We start from the raw sequence: 10942 nt of genomic DNA, 5'->3' as shown, positions 1-10942 counted from the left end.
GAGCTGTTTCAAGAAAGCCATTTCAATTATGCCAGAGTATAAACTACTTTAGAATTACATTGTAAACAGCATTTTTAATCTTGTATTGCAATTATACATTGAATGCAGAATCAAATCAGAATATAGAAATCCCAAAGACTGCTGGCAGGAATAAAAAAAGGGACCTGATTCTCTAAACAAACGTACAATTTGCCAGCAGCTGGCTTGGCTTCCCCAGCAGCCACTCAGTTAAGTTCTTGCTGCATAGGCAAATTGCACAGACGTCAACTGTGAAAAAACACATTCACAGAAAAACCCCAGCACTGAATATGTCCACGAGTTGTGTCCTTTTACTTTCAGAATTAACTCTTAATGTTGAGTTTTAACACACGTAATTCATTAACACTTAATGTTCATTAATTAACAGTTAATGCAGAGTGGAGCACGGGAGGCAGTAGCGATGACGTGGCCAGAAACATGGATGTTAGACTCCTTGGGTCGGGGTTCAAATACGAGGCCTGGCACCTGAAGAAATGCAGGCAAATGATTTGAAATCTGTGGGCTTAGCCTCATTCTCTATAAAATGAGGACACTATTATCATGTACTTCCTAGGATTATTATAAGTATAAAAGATATAGTATATGGAAAGGTTTTACCTCAGTGCTTGGAAGTACAATTTCTCAACAAATATTATTCTCAGAGTTAACTTGCAGAACGGTGGTGTGAAACGCTTCCAAGAGAAAAGACAGTGACTGGTGAAAAACAGTTTTTAAAAGTTAAAATCTCCAGAAACAGTTCTAAAGGCATACAGAACATGAAGAAACACTTATTCAAGTAAATCTACCAAATCAGGGTAAAAACAGGGAGAGACTATGTCATTTGAACCACTGGCAGCGGCAGCCTTCGCCCCTCCCCCACAGTTCAGCACGCCGGAAACTCCACTCCGGGATGGCAAGCTAAGAATACCAGGCTCTCTCACTCCAGAGCAGTCTACAGACGTGGTTTCCTCCTTGGCAAAGGGAGACCACTAGTATATCCCAACTCCCCAGTTATGAGGCTAAGTAAATGTCAGGAAACTACAACCAAGAGGTCAGAGATGCCTTTCCTTCAGCCAGCCCCCACTGGGGGCGGGGCTTTACCTCAGGCATAGCAGCACAAGAATAGGCCTGAACTGGCCTAGGATAGATGTGTTCAAATTACTAAAGGCAACCATGCTTAAGGAAGTAAAGAAAGGTACAAGGACAAAGTTTCAAAAAATAGAGACTATCAATAAAGAGATAGATTTATAAAAAAGAACCAAATGAAAAATTTGGAGTTGATATTACAATAATAAAATCTAAAAATTTATGAAAGTAGATTGGACATGGCCCAAGAAAGAATAATATATTCACCCAACAACAGCAGGATACACATTATTTGCAAGTGCACATGGAATACTTTCAGGGGTAGACCATATGTTAAGCCATAAAACAAGTCCAAATGATGCACCTATACTTGAGGAAAGTTTGATAGAGATTATGAAATCTGAAGAACAGAGAAAAAATAAAGGAAAACAAACATGCACATTCAGAAATATAGGATATTATTAAGCAGAACAACATACACGTTAAGAAAGTATCATAAAAGCAGAAAGTGGAGGAAACAGAGCAGAAAGAATATTTTATGACATAATGGCTGAATAGTTCCTAAATTTTATTAAAAATACTAACTAACACTCAAGAAGTTCAGTGAACCTCATGTCATATAAACTCAGAGGTTACCAGCCAGACACATCACAGTAAAAAATGTTGAAAATCAAGGACAAAAAAAAAAAAAAATTGAAAGCAGTGATAGAAAAATAGTATATCATGTACAAGGAAACTGCAGTCAGAACAAATTCTGACATTTTATCGGAAACAATGTAGGCCAGAAGGTAGTAAGATGAAGTAAGATGACATGTTTAAAGTTCTGAGAGGAAAAAGTAACTCTATAACTAGGAATCTTATCCCTACCAAAACTATCCTCTAAAAATGAAGGCAATATGAAGTAATTCCCAGATGAACAAAAACTGATAGTATTTTTGTTACCAGGCCCACCTTAGAGGAACACTAAGGGAAGTTCTTCAGGAACAAGCAAGTGATCTCAGACATTAATTTTAGTCCGAAAAGCACTGGTAATTCTATAGGTAATTATACAAGACAGAATAAGTGCTATTTCTCTTTCTTCTCTTAAGTTATTTAAAAAGCAATTACCTGAAACTATATATATGTAATTGTATTGTTGGGCCTATAACATATATAAGTGATATATTTGACAATAATATTAGAGTACGGAAATGGCACCAGATGGTAATAAGAATCCACAGCAACATGAAAAGAATGAGATGGTAAATGAGAAGAACAGTATAACAACTTGTAAATATTTACATTTTCTTTCTTCTTTCATACTTACATTTATGTGAAGTAATAATTATAACATTGTACTGTTGGCTTTGTACAACATATAGATATAATGTATATCCAACGATCGATCACCAAAAGTGAGAAGAGAGATTAGAGCTATATATAGTGACATTTCTATATCTGACTTGAAGTACATTTTGAGTGAATGTATGTATGATAGGCCATTAAGGAAAAAGTCCTTTAAAAAATTTTTCTCTGGCTTCTTTTTCTCAGAATAATATTTTAAAGAAACATCTATTGTGTGTTTTAGGAGTCTATTCCCTTTTAATGCTTGATGGTATTCCACTGAATGAATGTACCACAATGTGTTTACCTATTGTCTTGTTTATTCTGAATAACATTATTTAGTCACTTCATTTTTATTAACTAACCATCTAGTGATTTTGAGCTAGGCCAATTTTCTCTGCTAACTGGATCAAAATCGGTTGTTAATGCACTCTAGGAAATAAACTTCTTACAGCTGAATTCATTGATGAGTTTTCTGTATTAAACAAAGTCCCACAAACTGTTTTTTTCCAAAAAAGTTTCCATTATTAAATAAAGTTTGAAAATTCTATAGCTATATCCCTACTATAAGCACATCAGCTTATTACAAGTATTGAGATATCCCAGCTTATTACAAGTATTGAGATACTGTTTACATTTTCGAACCCAGATTTCTAAAGTTTATTAACCTTAGAATTCCCTTTCTTTTCAGGTTACATTAAAATTTTGGCAATGTTGGTATATATACAATTATCTATCTATCTATCATCTATCTATCATCTATCTCTATCATCTATACTAATCTATACTATCTCAGCACTATACTAATACTAACACAGATGGACACACACATTTCACAGTTATACACCTGAGTAAATTATTAATGCAATTATCAGATTAAGTTAATGGAATAATATTCTGCTTCAAGTCTAATGCTTCCTGGTAAAGAGTTCCCATGGACTTGTAGATAGGAAACTCTTTGAAATATGCATTTTGAAGCCACTTGATAATTTCACCTTTTAGTATGATGCACAGAGAAGGGCAAGATTTTCATTAAAGCTACACAAAAATTAATGGCAGAAAGTTAGACTATTTCCCCAACAGTACATACTACCTTGCCTCTTTATATACAATTATAAATGCTTTTGATAATAAATATACATGTGGATATGAGAGGATCAGCTTACATGAGCAGGCTACACATCTCTTAGAGGTGCTGATAGTACATGTATATGTACACATGTATAAAAAGGACACTAACCTGCTCTAGTATGAGAATTTGTAATAATTCCAGAGTAATATTCTACTAAAGTTCCCAGAAGCAAAGATCACAGATGTAGCAATGATTTACTGTTGCCATTTACAGGAAAGATGCAGCACAAACACAACAGTGTGGAAATTGATGGCTTTGGTGAGAAAGTGATTCAGATATTTAACGATGAAGTCCAGGCCAGGTAGGAAGGAAAGTTTGACCAGGTGGGAGCTGGCGAGCTGAGAAAAGATGGAATGATTAACCATTAGAGAAATGAAGGAAATAGAGGATCATATAAAGTGGAAGAATAAGTCGGTTGGAGAGATCTAGGGGGACAGACTATTGTAGTTAAACTTTTAAGTGCGAAACCTTAAGATTTTGTTGGTAGAAGATTGTTTAAGGATGACACATTTTAGGATTTATCTGGTGGAAATTGGATGGAGTCAATGGTCAGTGCAGTGAGTTAGAAAAGAAACTGTAAGCTTGAGTATTAAACAGGCTTTCCATATAGAGTTTTAAAGGCTCTTGAGAGGATGAAAATAATTGAGTAGGAAAAAATGTGTTAGGCAGCAAAATAGGTCAACAGAAGACAGCAATAATAAGTGGTAAAGAGTGGTAGAACGTGGCAACATACAGCGCAAAGGAGAGCGAATTTTACAAAAGAGAGGAATATTGTCCTGGAAGCTGGACTGAAGCAGAAGGCATGTGGACTGAAAGAGGATGAACAACTTCTGCTGAAATGGGTAAAAGGGGGAAACAGGGCTTGCAGAGAGGGAGTCAAGTTTTGATTAGAGCAAGGGGAAAGCAGACTTTCTGTCAAAAGATTAAAAATGTCGAGTCGTTTGCATTGTAGAGGGTTTCAAAGGGCATTGCAGAAAAGGATGGGAAAGAGAGGTGGAATGGGGGATCAATCAGAGAAGAGGAGAAACAGAAAAGCATTGGGAAAGGAGTTTGGAGTATAGATGATAAATAGGAGACAGTATTGTGGTTACAAGCATAGGCTCTGGAATTAATCTACTTTATCTGTATCCTAGTTTCATTGAGCCACTAGCTGTGTGTCCTTGGTCATATTGATAAACTCTCTAAGCCTATTTCCTTATCTCTGAAATGGAAAAGCATTATTGAGATAATATATGCATAATTATTTTACATAGTGCTTTAGACATAGTAAGTACTCAAATAAATTATGACTATACGTACATTATAACTCCTGGAGACCAAGGTTGTCAGGTGTGCGATGAATAGCAGAATTAGCTAGCCTAAAGTTTCAAGATTTCAAATAGACCTGTGTTGTGGAGTTGTTTAAGTGCAAGCTAAGACCCACTGAAGAAGAGAAAGAAGCCAGATGAAATTTTGCTTTGTTATATAGGTACTTTGCTTATTACACTAACAATGTAATGCAGGATATGTGCTATCTTAGAGAGTGGATAGGGAAGCATGGGAACAAAGAGAAGGAGTGACTAATTCTACTTGTACTGGAAGTCAGGGAGGGCTATGCAGAGAGCACACTTTTGAAACTGAGTTATAGTTTTAAAGGTGGAGTAGGACGAAAGAGGGAACAGCATGTGCAAAGACATTCAGTCATGAAAGACATAGAGTGTTCTCTTGAGAACAGGAAGAAAGTCACCGTAATGAACCCCCGAGGTGGGAGTAGCAATGGAGGAGGAAATGAAGCTGGGAAGTGGGCTGATTCTAAAGAGCAAGTAACAAGTTGCCAAACAATAGCCGAATGCATAGTTTGGGATCAATAAGAGAAATAAGCTATATAGGAAAGACATTCTACACTAGGTTCGGCACACGAAGGATATTCCTGAAGGAATAAACAAGGCATTCTGGGAAGACAAAAGCAATAGATATAATAAAGAAATCACTTTGTAATAGGTACAATGTCCATAAGCATTCAAAGAAGGCTATCTCTAGAGAGGAACATAACTTTCAAATCACTATCTCATTCAGACATGGGCCTGAATTCCATCAATAATTCATTACTCTTTCTGATTGTTCTTTAACTTTCAACAATTTACTAAATTAAGGCACGTTAAAGTGTCAACTACATATAAACTTTTACCAAGTCCAATTCCTCATTTAAAGATAAGGAGACTGAAGTTCAGGAAAGGTTAGGTGCCTGGAACAAAGGTATAATGCTGGTTAGTGGGAGTAGCCTGAGAGTTGTGATGTGGTATGTATGTGTATAAGGGTGGGTGGAGAAAGGGGGTAAAAGAGCCATACAGAGGAATACAGAAATATTCAATTAGTATCTTAAAGGCCAATGTCATATTCCCCAACAGAGTATGCCTGTACATGCTGTGGCTATGGCTTCTTGGTACAGGTACAGGTATCTAAGGTACAGGCAATTTGGTACAGGTATCTTGGTACAGGTAACTTTTCAGTTCAGATCATTATAAAACTGAGACTTTCATGAGAATTTTTTTCTTTTTAAATTTTTACATGAAGATATTTAACATGAGTCAATAGTAACAGTCTTTTATGAAAGACTGTAAAAAATTATGACCTCTGAGAGTTAAAATGTAGAATCAATGTATAATGCCAGAGATCCAAGATATGCAAAAACATCATAAAGAAATGGAAAGAATCTGAAGAACTTTACCTAAGGTATTAACTTCTCATAGAGTAATGTGTCAACTAGGAAGCAGCTCATCCCGGAAGAGGTGAAGAAAGGAAGAGGTGGAAAAGCAATTTTGTCACCATCTATCTTCCCCCATCTACTGTGAAGGGGTGTCCTGACACAAACCACCAATATCCCAGTTCTTGAGGCAAAATGATCTCTACTGTGGAGATAGTTTCATTAAGACATCAGAGTTTATGCCTGGGGCTACTGAACACAAAATCATACAACTAACTTGCTGACCTGACCCTTTTCTATGCTCAGCAAGCAAATTCAGTTTGTAATTTGGCTTCCCATGAAAATATGCATAGTGGGAGAATGAACTGGCCATATTATGCAAATGTGTTCAGCTTTATGACAGTTGTATTTCTCATTGTAAATCAATAAAATAGCATTTGATTTTTCCATCACTCATCCTGAGTTTGATTTGTGGGAATTCATCCCAAAAAGACAGATATATGCTTAATATGCTAACAGAATTGTGTCTCTGAACTGGCAAAGCTGAAGGCCAGCCTATAGACCGTGTTGAATTCTCCAAGCCAAGAACATCTTGCAAGCCCCTTGGCAGTCAGCCAGCTTTTATATTTTTCCATGAAATCCTTGACCGTTTTGTGTCCTTAGCTTCAATACTATCTCCTACCCAGAAACATGCTTAAAGCAATCAAAATATTTCATTCACCTTCCCAAACAAAGACAAAATTCTCTTAGTAGGGTACTTCCTGCCCCACCAAGCCCAGGAAAATGCTAAATGAACATCATAGCAATTATTAAAGGAGCACTGTCAAACACAAGTGTTTATTTTTCCCTTTCTTTAAGCCTTAAGATTTACTAAGGTGTCAAGATTTACTAAGGTGTCAGACCAGCGTTTATTTTTTCCCCCCTGTGATATGTTATGTAGAAAGGAGTTGAGATGCAATAATCTATATTTCCAATGATATGCTCTAATGATTTTAATAAGTTGCCATGTTATTATTGCTCTGTTTTAGTAAATTACTGTATCTAAAAGGTATCCTTTGTGTTTCAAAGCAGCAGATAAAATAAGCTCATTTATGCTAATATCTATCTTCTTGACACTCAATATATTTTTCCTAATGCATTAATTATGACTTCAGATAGACCAATGATTATTTCATATAGTCTAATTAGGAATACTTTACTCAGTCAGCCATACACTTCAGTAAACAAGTGGAATGAATTCCCCAGGGGGGTGATAAAAAGACAATGATTTCCTTTCCACTACTGCTTGGAAAATTTACCCATGATCGAGGTGTAATTAGAGAAGAAAACGAAGAGTCAGAAAACATAGTTGCAGGTGTGCGCGCTTGGCAAGGCCTGTTTCTTTACAAGGATGAAATGAAAATGGACATCCTCACTACAAAAATATATGGGAAAATATATTATCTGTCATGATCTTTTAGGTGTAAGCAAAAAATACAATCAAATTAGTTGAATGTAATCATCTTGACTTAAATGCTAGATTCCCAGAAGGGAGAAAGATGAAATCAACTCAGCACATTTCTAATTATTTATTCTTTTATTATAGAGATTTATTCCCTCAAGATTAAGCTAATTCGTATTAATTTTTGATGCTACAATGTGCAATAGGACCTCTCAATTCAACTTTTGGTCCATGATCCAGCGATTAAAATAAGGAGACAAGGTAGTGGTGGGAAGAGAGAGTCAATAAACTGATTTAACTACTATCTGTTATTTGGACTTCCCATTTATCATCCTGTTTTTAGCTGTTAAAGACATTTAAAAAATTATTGTGTACAAGGAAGATGTATGGCTTTAAAATATATGCATCTGTGTTGTATATAAATATAAATATATATATGTATATATATGTGTTCATATATATTTTTTCTTATCAAATTGGCATCACAAGCGCAAGCCGCATTCTTCTAGTATAGCTTTTACATTTGTTTTGAGTTGATTTGTTCACTTGCCAGTTATTGTTGCACAGAACCAGTAAATACAATCTCATAACTAACAATGATCGACATTACTTAAGGTGATATACTCAGAGGTCCTTAAGTTTACATTAGGGGCTTGGAAGAAGAACATTTTAATCATCTGGAAAGCAAATAGCAAATCAAACATTAAAAGACCGAAAGGTTCTTTATAAAATCACAATTCAGCCTCTGAGCTTTCATAATAATTTGTTTCTCTGACCATGAGAAGCCTTTAGAAAAAGCAGGCAAGTCATTCTATTAGTCCTAATGGAGGAATAAAGTCTTGAACTCTTGAACAACAGGCTAAAATAAAAGAGAAAGTTCCCAGCTTATTAAAATTAGTGTCAATCAGTTTAGACAGGTAATCAATAACTGTCCACTTACATTGTTCAGCCAGCCATAGTACTCAGAAATAAGCCTTATATCTATTTTAGTTTCACTGACACTTTACTAGGAATAAATTGTGAGTGAGAAAGCTGGGTCATTTCAGAAAGCACTTCGGAAAAGAATTTGCCAGAAGAGTTTTAAGATTCATGCATTTAACTGTGGTTCTCCTGGTATGCTAACTAACCTGAACTGATCATGAGAAAAAAATGTGAAAAAATAATTTGGAAGAATAATGTTCAAAGACATAAACTTTGGGAATATCTTTTGAAGGTTTAAAGACTTTTTGTTTAAATATGTTTAATAATGGCTTATGGGTTTATGATACCATAATATATTTCAAAAGCAGAGATTATCTCAAAAAGATAATAATTCTTTTTTTAAAGGTGCATATTTAGATATAGGCCAATACTTTAATATTTAATTTAATAAAGTTATGAATATAACAGTTACGGTAGCTCATGGATGATGTATTGAATGGTTATGACAAATGATGGTCTTCATATGGCAGTTAGACAATTGTATGGTTCACTTCCTTTCCAATATTAAGTCCTAATTTTCAGATATATGTTCCTCAAAACCATTAGAGGAAACCATCTGGAAACTGAAATTCTCATTTACTCTCAAAAAGTCTACAGACATATGAGATTCAAAGAGAGAGGGAAAGAGAGAGCATGCAACAAATATATTCATTGTACACTGAGTATCAGAGAAAAAGAAGTAGTAGAATAGGTGTTGGAAAGGAAAGTGGAGCATCTAGTTCAACACTTTAATTTTATAAAAGAGGATACAGATTTTTTTCCCCCGAGGGAAACAGCTACTTAAAGGCAAAGCACAAATTTGAGGGAAGCTTCCAATCGAGTGTTTATTTCACTGAATCTAGAAACCGTGTGTTTTTCTGGCCCTATAATAGGTATTCTTATTTTCCCTCAACTATTTTTGATATGCAAATAAATTAATGAATAGAGAAGTATTTAAGCCTGGAATTAGGTCCTCTCAATTGTTCAAAATAGCAAATACAACATAGCTTCATAAGACAATTGTTGCCCACATTTAATAAAATTCTATCACGATCACACTTAAGGAATTACTCTAGCAAGCTTTCAGTTTTAATCATCCAACAACTCCACTAGAAAGGAATAATTAACCACCACTTTAAAGGGTGAAACCCACTATCAGATATATAATCTCTAATTCCTTTCTTATTTGATTAGACAAGGGACAGACTTGTACTTATCCAGCACATGTAGAAATCTCCTTGGAAGTAAAATAAAGCAATCATAAAAATTAACTTTATTATATGTGTAAGGCCTTAAAAAGATAAAGACACAAGAAATATTAAATACTGAGAGATGGGTCCACTATCACCCAGAAACAAGGTGAAGGCCATTGCTATATGAAAGAGGAAGTAGTGGATAGTGTCAGAGCATTCAGATCTTGATTGAAAAGTGGCCACACTAATCATACTACCTGGGTTTGAATCTTGGTTGCCCACTTACTAGCTGTGTTTACTCTGCACAGGTGATAAAATCTCTACTTCAGTTTTCTGATCTGTATAATTAAACCAATAATGGCACCTCTTACTATTAGGGCTTCTGTGACATTTAAATGTGTTTAAAAATTAATTCTATGAATAGCGCACAGTAAGCATGTGCTGCCATGACAATTATTATTACTGTTTTCTTCTCTGTACTGTCCCATCTTTCATTACTTAGAGAGGACTGCTCACAGCAACAGAAAACAGACATTGACCAAAATTAATCTTCATATTTCAAAAAGAAAATTAGAAATTGCTGGTAAACTGGTAAAATGCAGCAAACTTGATTCAGTTGAAAAGGAAAGTTGTTTTTTTTTTTTTCATTTTCAAGTCACATTTGCACCCTGAAATTGTATATTATGGTGAATTATTGACAAATTTAAAATATTATGGTATGGCAAAAGACATAATTCTGAACCCAAATATAAAATTCCTTGGCTAAAATATCAATTCTAGGGTGAAAACCACAGGTTTGCTTTGGGCTTAAATAGAAAAACAACAATTTATGAGGCATCTTGCATTAAATGGAAGCTAGTTTAAATTTGACAACAATTTAATTCTAGTGCTGCATTCATCTACAGTCTCAAAAACCATTTAGCAAACATGTACTGTATCATTATCCTTGTTTTACAGAAACTTCAAAGCATAAGCAGAGATTAGTGTTTTCAGGAAACTAACCAAGCAATTTTGGGTCTGCTGCTCGGTGCTAATGACTGACTGTCATAGGAGCTAAGGTATATCTTAAAATGTCTCATTCACTGTCATTTTCTAAAAAGAAAAAA

The sequence above is a fragment of the Pteropus vampyrus genome, unplaced genomic scaffold (genome assembly GCF_000151845.1).
Source record: "Pteropus vampyrus isolate Shadow unplaced genomic scaffold, Pvam_2.0 Scaffold76, whole genome shotgun sequence".
NCBI lineage: Eukaryota > Metazoa > Chordata > Mammalia > Chiroptera > Pteropodidae > Pteropus > Pteropus vampyrus.
This window is presented reverse-complemented; position numbering follows the sequence as displayed.